We start from the raw sequence: 10,793 nt of genomic DNA on the forward strand, positions 1-10,793 counted from the left end.
TTTTATCTCTTTTGGACGCATTGTAGAAATAGAAATGGTGCCTGGCAAGGCTTGTGATTACTGATTGCCCTGCTTATTTCTTTACACAGTCGACTTAGCTAAGCTAAGACGCTATTGTCAAACAGCTTGCGGTTATTTTTATGTTTTTTTACAATAAGCATTTTCCCTGCTCTTGTAAAGATTGTTGCCCATTTTTTAAAACATTTGTTTTTTGGAAAGATATACCTCCAAAGTCAAAGGAAGCCAAAATGTTTAGAAATGTCTTAAACCACAACTTTTTCATGCACATTTGCATCCCACTTATTTGTCCCAATTACTCTGTTTAGCTTTGGCAAGTCTCCATATGGCTGAATTTATCGATTCAGCTATTTCTATCAGACCAAATCCTTAACAGTGGAGGATGTGATAAACCAGATGTTTCTTCTGTCTGTTCTCTGTCCTCTTGTGCCCCTGCTGCTGTGTCATTTGTCACAAACCGGGCCGCACAGCCATGACAAAAGAGATGCACACAACCAAGTCAATTAACAAACAATTTATTGAAAGAGGAATAGCATAAGAGGAGAACCTAAATTAACAGTGGCATGTGTAATCAGTAAGATCAGCAGTATAGGTGAGTGCATGATTGAGGAAGTGTGTAGGTGCAACATTGTATAGTGCAGAAACACAAGCCAAATGCCAACCAAAAATCAAAGAGTGTCTCAGGGAGGAAAGCACACAGCAAATGAGGTCCAAGAGGGTTTTTGAAGGAGCACTGGCATACAGGGCCCCAGTTGTTGCCAGTGTTGCTGATGACACTCTGCCACACCCACTTCCAGTACCTGCAGAGACAGCAGCCACACAAATCAAGTAACAGGAAGACAGGGCGGAGAGGGTCGTCACACATTGTTACAACAAGGTTCAATGCATCCAGGGTCATTGCTCTGCATTAACTCTCACCTCAGACTCCAGCCAAGCATCTCACAACAAGGACTGTACAGAATTCTAATGTGGCTACATCTATGCCTGGAGCTACCATCTCCTTGCAGCAGCTAAAGTGCAAGATGTCCTTCAGGGTGCCTGTAGAACTGCTAAAGATTTATTATAAAATTCTTGATGAAATGCTGAAGAAATCCTTGGTGTTTTGGAGATTTAAAATCTTTTAACTGAATAATTTTCAATGTGTTAACAAAATCTTGGGTAATTATTAACCTTTGACTTCTCTGAGACAATACAAGAGAAATAAGTGTGTACAGCAAAAATAGCAATAAAGGACACGCAACATTTACGGATGTGTAACAGCTGACTGTTGCATCAAACATTTGATTGTGTTTATATGCACATTCATGCTTCCATCAGGAGGCTCTTGCCATTCAAATTGAAAACTGTCATTGTTATTAGAATTGAACATCTGGCTTGTTTCAGTCACATATAGCTGGAACCTGTCTCATGCGCGGTGAATGTGGACAAAGAATTAGAAACACAGGTGTTCAGGAAGGGAGCATTTTCAGAGGGGAAACTGAGGGCGGTTGTGCTGAATTGCAACGGGATCTAGGCCACCATGTAGTAAAACACATTGTTACAGAGGCGCTTGAGTGTGATAAATAAAGACCTTTCTCTTCACCCATTAGTCTCCAAAGAGAAGGCATTCTCAGCAACTTCTCCAAACCACAAACAATAATAAATTGTCCGAAACTGTAGGACTATGACAAATGTAATAGTTTCTGCAGGTATCAAAATAACTGGACAGAGTAGAAAACCATAGAAGTAGGTTGCAGTCAGTGTAAAATACAGATGTCCAAAGTAATTTTTGTCTCAATTGACCTGAATAGAGAACTTACTTTGGCAAGTTATTGTTCACGGACCAGTACAAATTTTTGCTTTTTGACTTTAAGACTTTTGACTTCAAGTCAGTAGTATAGACTTAAAACCTGCATTTACATTTTTTGGCCAGTAGGGGGAAGTGGAAAACACAGCAACTTGTTTGCAAACTGTGGCATATTTACACTTTCAGCAGATACAGAGCAACAATAGCATTAATTTGTACTCATGTTTCTGGCCACCTGATGAATGTAAGTCCAATACTCACCCCCCTATTAGCCTTGTTTTGCTCTCCAAAAGGGAAATGTCACTGCTAAATGCTCCATTATGTTCACTAGCTAGTTGCTAAATTTGTCTGCCTGCCATTTGGTGCGTACACTGAGTTTTTCAAAGCCTTTTCACTGAAAGCAGTTGCTTCCTGCATTTGGAAAGAACGCTGATGAGAGCCAAAACAATCAGGCCACATTAAAAGCTCCTCAGAGCTGCAGCATCAGGTGATAATTCCCTGCTGGTTCATTTACGAGTGACCCCTTTCACATACTGTAGTCCTTTGATCCATGGTAATATAAAAATATTGATTACAGCAGCTGCTTTAAATATGTATAATATTTGGGAATGAGAATAAATTATTTCGAATTCCAGTCCAATAAGAGCAGCTGGCTTCAATCTTCTTACACTATTATGAATCAGAGAATGAAATTCTCTTATACCAAAATTACCATTTTGCACAAGCCAGAGCGTATAAATAGTAGCCACAGGCTGGTGGGCTCTTTGAATATCCATGCATTCATAAGTCTGCACTTCATCTACAGCTCAAACGTCTTCCCTCTCAATATCATAATTCATCACTGGCTGTTATTTGGGGGTTTTTCACTCTTCAGTAGAATGGCTCCAGAGCTGTAATTTACCAAAATATCAGGTTTGACTCTGCTATAATTCTGTTTATGTGGTCATTAAAAAAACAGAAGACAGAAAAAGCTTGTCAATGTGCCATACTAATCAGGATAAGGTATTCAAAAATGTCTGTAAAAACAACATCTAATGAAACTGGACCAATTGAACCTGCTTCAAATCAAACGAAAGGCTCAGTTTAATATCTGGTCTAGGACCTTCATTTGCAAAATATATGAAATCTGGTTGAGCATTAGTCACCATCAAAGAATACCATCATCTGTTATCTGGTGAGATCCTGTTTTCTCAATCAACTAACATCACTGGATCCATTGACCATAATCAAACCAATAAAAAAGGCTTACTGTGTTATTTGAGGCACTATTGATAATGTTGAAATGGTCATGTAACACTCGTGTTTCAGTTCACGTCAGTATGAAGGCTACAGTGTTGCATCTTTCACTTGATTGATAATACAGGTTGAGTTCCAAGAAAGATACGAGACAAACACACACTGACACTGACTTCAGGACTCAAAGCTTACTGCTTTGCATGTGCAGGTCTACCTAATTGACCACCGCCACATTTCACACGGTTTCCATGGACACGAGAAATATTGCCAAGACTCCACACCAGCTTTTTACCTCCTCCTCTGTTCACAGAGTGAACAGAAATGTTCACAGCTACAATTGATTTTGATTAATTTATTTTTTAAATTCTTTGTTAAATATTGATGCTTTTCTCAAATCTATAATATCACAAACATAAAAGGTTTACTATAAGAACTCTTTATATAGCTTTATATAATCAAATTGAATTTAAACAGAAAAGTGCAGTTTCTGTTCTGTATTTATTCCTTATTAGTATATAACTTATAGTTATTCAAATTTTCATTGTGCCAAAATTGAATTTAAACACTGACACCACCAATGTCATCCTTATGGGGAAATTCAGCATGTTTGCCTTTCAGTGTGCGGTGAACAGACAATTAATTCTCTTGCCTGTCCGAATATCAATAACGCCAAGAGTTGAGACCCATCCATAATGAAATGGACATGCTATAAAGTAGTAAATTCCAAGGTTGTAATATGCCATGTTTTGTATCCATAAATGTGTCACATTACATTTTGTTGGACGTGTAAATAAATAAATATGCCAAAGTAGGTTTGTCTCTGTCACCCAGGAACAAACCTTGTTTGTCCTCAATGAACTCTTAACATCAGAATTCATTACAAACATTGGATACGCGCCAGTTTGACTCACTCAAGGTTGCGTTTGATGGATGATCACAAAGTGTGTTTGCATGCATATGATTTTGTCTGTGTGTACAGAATGTGCAAGATTACCACGAACCATTAATCAGATTTTCCTCTTATTGTAAAAAGCAAAGAACTCCACATTTTTGAGCACGATTTGGTTCATTACTGGCTCTAATTTATGTTATGTCTCAAAGGCAGAGTTGAGTCAATGTGTGATATTGCATTTGCTTTATTCATCCCTCACTTTTTGTCCCAATTATCACTAACTACACTTTGGTTGACAGGGAAAACTTGGCCTTTCCATGTCCTGCTGAACAGTACAAAACCATTATACATGATTCTTTCCACCCTCAGATTGTCTATCTTCAGTCAGTCCCCCTTTTTCATCAATTACAAGGTGCCAAAGCAGCAGCAGGGAGGTATTTGCCACTGAGCCTCTAACCTGTCACTCTCGGCATTGACGTCCAATTAATGAGAATTCAGCCAGGGATTTTCTCCTCTATAAGAGATTATGGTGAAAGGCGGAAGCCATCACTCTCCTACCTTGGGTGTTCTTCACTGAGAAAGACAGCTATTGTCACAACATCCCTGCCTCAAGCTGCTCTGCTCCACAGCCTGATAAGCAACTGTTTGATCCCCCTGCCTCAGACTATAGCAGGTATTTTATTGCAGGCATTCCAGCTTTTTTCAGACTGACTTCCACAGAGCATGTTTGGAAAATAATTTCATGCTTTAATAAATGTTGGCCATGTCTAAGTAACTTCTGATCCACACCGTGTGGAGTTGTAGCCTACATATCATTCTGTTTCCAGTGGAAGATAAATAGAGTGAATAGGGTCCACAAATAGGGTTTCTCTTTGCCACAGGCAGTCTTTTTTAATAGATTAGGTTTTGTAGGGACCCCTTTGCCTATCAAAAAAGGCCACAACTGTTGCTGATTGATTTGCTTTGACGCGTGCAAAAATGACGAAATGTCCACTGTTTCCAATACAAAGGCGATTCATTACTTACAGTCCATAGGCTTTCCAAAACAAACAGAGTACATCCATTTTCTCTGTAATAAATCTATGTCCCAAGCATAGACAAAAGAAAATGTAATATTCATTTACAACCATTACCGCATGGTGAAAAACTGTTTGCTTCTCCCAAGTCAGCAACACCTGTGTCAAATAAGCCCTTGATTATATTAACCTCTGCCTAATTGACAGCAGCAATACTCCCCCAAGTGGTGGGAAGTTTACCAAACAAAACATTAACATAAAACGTCTATTACACACTGGCCCCTAATTTGTTACTGGCAGAAGACAAAACATTTCTTAATAAGTTTTACAGCCATTACATTAGAAACAAAAATTCACTGATTGAAACAGTCAATTTTATAAGAACTCCCTGTAATCCATAAACTGTGCTTCCTTGGCTCAGAAATATGGATATGGGTTTTCACCATTATTCTTTACTAGTCAGTTGCTTCACAAAGAAGACAAATCTTTGTCACTGGTCTTTCAATTATGCTGGTCTTGGTCTGAAGATGAACAGAATGTACTAGTCCTTTCCTATCAGGAAATGTCTGTAGTATCCTTCCAAGTATCCAGGATCCACGAGGTTCCTTTGAATCGACGACAACAACAACAATAGCTCCAGGTAAAAAACTTACTTTTTCTTTGTTCCGCCTTTTTCTTTCTTGTAGCAATGGTAGGTATCCTTGTGTCCATCTCTTCCAAAAGAGATCAGCTAAATGCTGAGTCTGTCTCCATCTCCTTTTTATATACAGATCCCTTTTTTTTCCAGGAGTCCAGGTGGCAAAACTGATTTTCTTTTATCAAAAGAATGTGATTTGGCATTAATGGCTCTAGTTCATTAGGATCTTCAGACAACTGTGTAATAGGAAGGTCATTTAGTATGGCCTCCACACCACATAACAGTGTGAAAGCCTTCATCATCCAAACATTGCTGACGAAGAATAGTATTTAGAATATTCCTGACCATATGTATGATACGTTCCCAAACACCACCATGATGGAATCCGGCAGGAGGGTTGAAACTCCATTCTGTTGAAAAGATTGGGGGTATTGGATCATCCCAAAAACACTTCAACTGACACAGGTCTTGCAAAATCATCTTAGCTGGGATTGTGAAAGGGGCTAAGAAACCCAAAGGATCATAGATGGAACTGATAATAGATAATATTCCATGCCTTGTGTGTGGTTGATCTCAGATGTTAAATTTGAACTTGACAGTGTCCGTCTCAACACACCATTGTAGTTCAAGATCCCATTCAACTGGCAATTTGTCTCTGTCCAGATCCAACACCTTGAAGTTCTTGGATCTACATTCTTCTGGATAGCACGTTGTGACTGTTGCTGATTGACTTTGTAAGATTGAAACCTCCTAACTTGCAGATAGCTGTGAGGTTGTTGACCATGAGAGTAGCATCTTATTTAGAAGGCAAACTTTTCAAAAGATCATCCACATAAAAATTTCTTTTGATTGTGTCAATTACTTCTGCTGGAAAACTGTTTTGATTATCATCAGCAGTTTCTTAGAGCATAACATGCACAACTAGGAGAAGATACTGCTCCAAATAAATGGACAGTCTGCTCCTGGTTCCCTTCTGGCCATCACAAAAACCTCAAAAAGTCCAAATGTTCTTCTGGAAGTTTGACTTGGTGGAACATTGATTGCATGTTAGCCATGACTGCTACAGGTTCCTGCCTGAACCATGTCAAAACTCAACAAAGAGTGTGTCAGGTTTGGTCCTTGCAGAAGCTGACTGTTCAAGGAGACTCTGATAAATTCTGCCCCACAGTCAAAAACAACACACAGGCTTCTTTTCCATAGATGGTATACTGGTATACTATACATAGATGGTGAGGGAGATACCAAATTTTCCCATCAGAGCGTTCTAACATATGCTGTGGCACCTTTTCAGCACCTTTGTCAATGACATTAGTGAGGAAGTTTGAATATTCTTTGTGAAAACTTTCATCCTTCAGAAGTCAGCTTCATCTTGTAATGGACACCTTTAAGTGACTTCAATGAATTTACTTTCCTCTATTGATATCTCTTTGTCATTAGAGAATTTCTCGCTGAAATCATGATTGTACTGACTTATCAACAGTTCTTCAAATTTGTCAACACCATTCTGATTAACAGTAACAGCAGGGTATACATCCTCACACTGCTTTGCACTGTTTCCATGTAGAAGTCCATCAATCACTCAGTCCAGTAGTTCATACTGCATATGGTCCCTCTCCTCAACTGTTGACCACTTCCCATGGTTCCATTAACTTTGAGGTGTTTGTGCCAATCAGCAAATCAAGATCAGTGTTAATATGGGGAATATGTACATCTTTCAGGTAAGGCTGCTTAGACAACTCTTCTTCAGTGATAATATTGTTTGTCGACACAGGCATTTCCTTCTGTATGAACATATTAGGAAGCTCAAAAAACTGCTTGCCAGAGTTCAGAGTTCAGAGATTTCCAAGCTTTTGACATTGCAACTTGGAACAGTAGTATTGTGACCCATTGTACACAGATGAATTTTGGTTCTTTTTCCTTTGATGTTCAGTCTTTTCATTAGACTCTCAGAACAGAGAGTGTCTGAACTTCCTGGATCTAGAAAGCATAAGTTTGAATGACTTTGTTTCCCTTTGTACACTGATCATTGACAGGTAAGATCGAAAGAATGCCGTTACTGCCCCCGGCCCCTGTATGACCACAAGTAGAGACAGCCGTGCCACTCACCGACATTTCCTTTGGTTGATCTTCATCTTTGCTTCTTTCCTTTTTCTCAATGTGAAGAATGCTGGGATAAGTTTGGTTACAAACTTTGCAAGATATGAATTTATTGCAATCCTTGTGTCCTATGCACAGGCAACCAAAGCAAATCATTTCTCTTTAAGAAAGTCCAACGTTTCCCGATGCATTCTCTTTTTCAATTGTGGACAGTGCTCCAATGTGTGCCCATGTGCACAATACAAACAGGAAACAAATGTTTGAGATTGAGGTGTCATACTTTGCGTTTGAGTCTCAAAGCCTTTCTTGGTTGCACTCACAGCTGGTTCATTACACATTAAACAGCAGTCGCAAAACTGTTTCTTTTGAACTGTGTCTTTTCCTGTAACTTTGTCTCATTGCTTCCTTTGTTTACACCAACTTCAGTGTTTTGGATGTCACCCAATATTGGACCAGAAATGATTTTGACTTGGTGTTTAACGACCTTGACAACGTCCCTAAAGCCAGATCTGCAAACTTGGGTTTCAGAGATTTCACATGCAGTCACTCTCCATTTCTCTCTGAGCTTGTAAGGAAGTTTCTGAATTATTGTTCTCATGTTTGCTGGCATATTGAGTTTGTCTAAATATTGCAATTCCTCCATAGTATTGAAACACTCCTGTAAAAACAATGCATAGGCCTGTAGCCTCTTATCATCTTCTGCTTTAACAGAAGGCCATCCAGTGATTTTGTCCACATAGGCAGCTGTGACCTTTAATTCATTTCCAAAATGTTTTCGGAGAAAGTCTTTGGCCACAACATAACCTCTTTCTGGAGCCATGTGTTGGCAACTGCACACTAGATCTCTATGCTACCTCCCAGTAAATTGCTCCAGGTAATACAAACAATCTCTTCTGTTGTTTGTTTTTAGCTTCCACACAATGTTCAAAACCTTTGATGAATGTTCTAAATTGCAGAGGATCTCCATCAAAAACGGATTTCTTTGTGTGGTAGAAATTGAGAGTCCTGTGTCTGTACAAGGAGTGCTGTTCCTTCATTTTGTCTTTGTAATAGACTGTAGAGATCTCCAGGTACTTGAGGATTGCCTTTAGAATGTGTTGCTTGCTGACTACCAGGATTTAAATCTAATGTGATTGTGTTTGACCAGATGTTTGCCATTTAAAGCTTGTCTGATTAGCTGCATTTTTATTTTCATATTTGTCCAATTTGATTGTTTTCTCCACTATTGACTGGGTTGGCAGACAATGAATATTTCTGCTGAGATGAGTCCCTGTGCTGTGAGTTGTACTCTTCAGCATGAGGATTGAGTACTGTTCCTTTTTTGAAATAGGATTCCACTCCATCCGAATGTGCATCTGAAACACTGCCATGATATGAGGCATTTAACACTGCTGATTTAGCTGTAGATGCTGCTATTTCAGAATCAATTTCAAGTCCTCCTTTTTCCTTGCTCTGCTCTGCTTGCTTTTCCAAAGCCTACTTTTCCTGTAGTGCAGCAGTGCATGCCATGAGTGCAGCCTTTTCTGCCTTTGCTTGAAGCCATGCAGATGATGTTCTAGACTTGCTGCTCTTTGAGACATTACTTTTTTGACCAGAGCATTTGCTGGAAGTCTTGGATTCAACATTTGAAATGCTGTCCTGAGGCTCCACATTAACCCTGTCATTATTAATATCGACGATGTCAGCATGAAGGAAACTTTCATTGTAAGACATCAGCAATAAAGTCATTGACACTGAGCATTTTACTTTATACCACATTTCATGTTTTTCCATCTCCTCTAAGGTAATAAGCCCATCAAAGTTTCATGTTTTTCTTTTGCTTCACTGCAGAGAACATTAAATTTGCAAATGTACCTTTCATCTCTTTTATGTAGCTTTTATCACCCATCAAATCAACAATCGTCTCTTTGAGATTGTATGTTGTTTTTTTTTAATTTCACCTTTCTTTTTGTAGGTTTAAATGTTTTCCTAAGTGCTTTTTCTGTCAATTTAACAGTCCACTTTTTTACAGAGAGGTCCATATCACCTGAACCAACCTGAGGTTCTGTCTCAGTTAAGAGTTCAGAATTGGGAAGGTGCTCTTCATCCATTGTCAATTATGCTAATTCGCACAGTCTTGTGAAAATGTGCTTAGTTCGTTTATACAGTCACAATCAATGCAGTGAGTATTATGTGTGCACACATTTACAACAATGGCCATTCCTTTGTTAGTGGTAGCACTACACATACCTTGGTGTCGGCTGGCATACAGGTGTTCAGTTTTACTCTGTTGATGACCCCCAGCTCCAACAGCTCCGGTACGAAACAGGCAAGGATGAGTACAGCCGCTCTACTGGAATGTAGTCAAACGACAGCAGAAATCCAATGTCTTCAGTGAAGCCAGTTTTTGAATTATTGTAGTGACCCCTTTGCCTATCAAAAAAAGGCCATAACAGTTGGTGATTTATTTGCTTTGATGCATGCAAAAATAACAAAATGTTTCCAATACAAAGGTGATTTATTACTCACAGTCTGTAGGTTTTCCAAATCAAACAAATTACATAGACTTTCTCTTTGTAAGTCTATTGCCCAATCATAGACAAAAGAAAATGTAGCAATCATTTACAACCATTACTGCACAGTCCAAAACAGTTTGCCTCTCCCAAATCAGCAACACCTGTGTCAAGTAACCCCTTGATTATATTAATCTCTGCCTGGGAGGTTTACCAAGCAAAATATTTAAAAAAAAAAATTGCTCTTACAGGTTATCATTCATTTTTGAAATTACACCACATCACCTTTTGTTCTCAGCATTTGTCAGTTGTTCAAATGCCTAGATTGACCTATGTTTACGTTAACCTCACAAGTGGTTATGAAAGTAATGACGCAAATGTGGAAGTAGCATAGCATTGTTACGTTATACCACTGCAAAGCCTTTAAGGGTCTGACATTGAAGCTAGAGACTGCAGTTTGCATCCTGTCAACTACTAACAGTCAACATGTTGGTTTCTTTCAACCATGACCAAGATCTTTCACAACCATATTGCCAGACAAAAACATACATTTTATACGCTTCTGCAAAAACCCGGATTATGTTCAATTATACATTTTTTAGGCTCAATGGCAATGTTT

The 10,793-nt window shown here is 38.8% G+C and overlaps 1 long non-coding RNA gene across 1 annotated transcript; it reads right to left on the reverse strand.

Annotated features, from left to right (window-relative positions):
• Positions 1 to 517: 517 nt before the first annotated feature.
• LOC137172057 (uncharacterized) lies at positions 518 to 10,429 on the reverse strand. The gene is made up of 3 exons (XR_010924870.1): positions 10,191 to 10,429; positions 9,912 to 10,094; positions 518 to 818 (listed from the first exon to the last, which is right to left on the reverse strand). It is a non-coding gene; the product is annotated as an uncharacterized lncRNA (long non-coding RNA).
• Positions 10,430 to 10,793: the final 364 nt, after the last annotated feature.

This window comes from Thunnus thynnus, chromosome 20 (assembly GCF_963924715.1).
Source record: "Thunnus thynnus chromosome 20, fThuThy2.1, whole genome shotgun sequence".
Classification (NCBI taxonomy): Eukaryota; Metazoa; Chordata; class Actinopteri; order Scombriformes; family Scombridae; genus Thunnus; species Thunnus thynnus.